Raw genomic sequence first — 2,010 nt, 5'->3', positions numbered from 1 at the left:
GTGTATGTGTGCTTCTGTGTGTAAGAGTCATTATATACATATAGACATTAAATAGGTGTGTATATGTTTAGATGCATGCTCATTCTTCCTCTTTAGCTGGTGAAAAAGGAAATGTAGCTACGGACCTGGTTTTATTATAATCTGATTTTAACGAGACGTGATAAAGAGCATGAAGGAATACGAAGTTGATGGCTACATTTATTTCTCCCCTTATAGAAGATACAGAAAACTGGTTCAATATGAATACTTCTGTTAACAATAATACATTGGGTCTCAGTGCAGTTTGTACGTGATAATGTGCGCGGGATAAGCACAAACCAGGCGTCAAAGTAAAAATTAAATCATACCCTCCATCTTGATTACAAGAGATGGTGCACGACAAACATCTGACAAACATCTACACGCATCGAGTTACAAGGTACATTGCGCTCCGGAGAGATCTTAACAACATTAACAATCTTTTGCACTCTCATACAAACAGAATGGTTTAAGACTTTCACTTGCCACAGGGTGGTGAGACACCAGACGGTGCAGTTTTTTAACGCACAGCCCCAACTTATATTTTGAGATAACCTTGTGATATAAGAAGAAGTGCGCAACTCCTTCTTATAATTTACGATAAACTCGCAATGCTATCGTATGTGGTGGATCAAAGAGTCTGAAGCTCTCCTTTTCTTTATCCATTGTGATATTCAGCATATCAGCAACAATGAAGTACCGCCACAGCCGTAGCAAATATATGGAGAGCAGTAGTCGCAGTTTTCAGCACACCATCATGTGACATCATCGTGCGTAATCAATTATTGTCACGATCATTCTTGATTATAAATAAGTCAATACCTCCGATAATCACAGACGGCGAAATCTTGCGGTGCTCGGTGTAATAAATATTAACGGCAATGTAAGATCTCCGTTTTTGTAGCTTCAAGTATATGGAAGAAGTAGAATAAGCGGGAGCAGTTTTGATCCTCATGGGTAATAACAGAAAGAATACGATCGCAAATACAAACGGCCGCAATGGGGTTCTTCCGAATAGTTTTTAGAGTTACGTTACTCTGTTGAGTGCGTAGCCTGGACATTAGAGAGATTATCCAGGTAGACCCTCTACTTCTCCGAATGGGGATACACAGCTCCGATTCTAAGGAAATATGGTAATGCCTCAGGAAAGAATCGATAGACAAGTATTACGGGCAAAATATAAAAATGTGAGGAATCCCAAGGGTAGACCATGAGGAGGTTGCTTGGATAACATCCATGCGCACGGTTGGTCTCGTTGGAAGTTCCAGCAGGTTCAATTAGACACGGTAGCTTCTAATGGAATCCGATGGAAGACGAGCTCAAGGATTCTACTCCATAACACTTCCAGCGAGTGAAAAATATGAGTCGAGATTTACATACACAAATAATCTACACATAAAAACACAAACACCTGTATATATTGGTTTCAAATTTAGGCACAAGGCCCACTCGATTTCATCGATTCCAGTATTCAACTGGGACTTATGTTATTGACCCTAAAAGGATGAAAGACAAAGTCGATCCCGGCAGCGTTTGAACTCGGAAGGCAAAGACGAACGAAATACCCTCAGGCATTTTACCCGGCATGCTAACCATCTTGCCAGCTCGCTGTCTCTGAGTTTGTATATATTGATTTCAAATTTTGACAGATGGCCAATAATTGCCGGGGAGGGGGCAAGTCCATTACGTCGACCTCAATGCTCAATTGGCATTTATTTTATCGACCCGGAAAGGATGAAAAGCAATGTAGACTTCAGCGGAATTTGAACTCACAATGAAGACGGACGAAATGCCGTTAAGCATTTTGGCCGGCGTGCGAACGATTTTGCCAGCTCACCACACATATATATTTGCATATGTTGATAGACAGATAGGCACACACACACACACGCACACACACATCCACACAAACACACGCACACACACATAAACACAAATACACACACATTTATGTAAAAGCATGTATCATATATATAAATATTTGTTTGTGTA

The sequence above is a fragment of the Octopus bimaculoides genome, chromosome 2 (genome assembly GCF_001194135.2).
Source record: "Octopus bimaculoides isolate UCB-OBI-ISO-001 chromosome 2, ASM119413v2, whole genome shotgun sequence".
NCBI lineage: Eukaryota > Metazoa > Mollusca > Cephalopoda > Octopoda > Octopodidae > Octopus > Octopus bimaculoides.
This window is presented reverse-complemented; position numbering follows the sequence as displayed.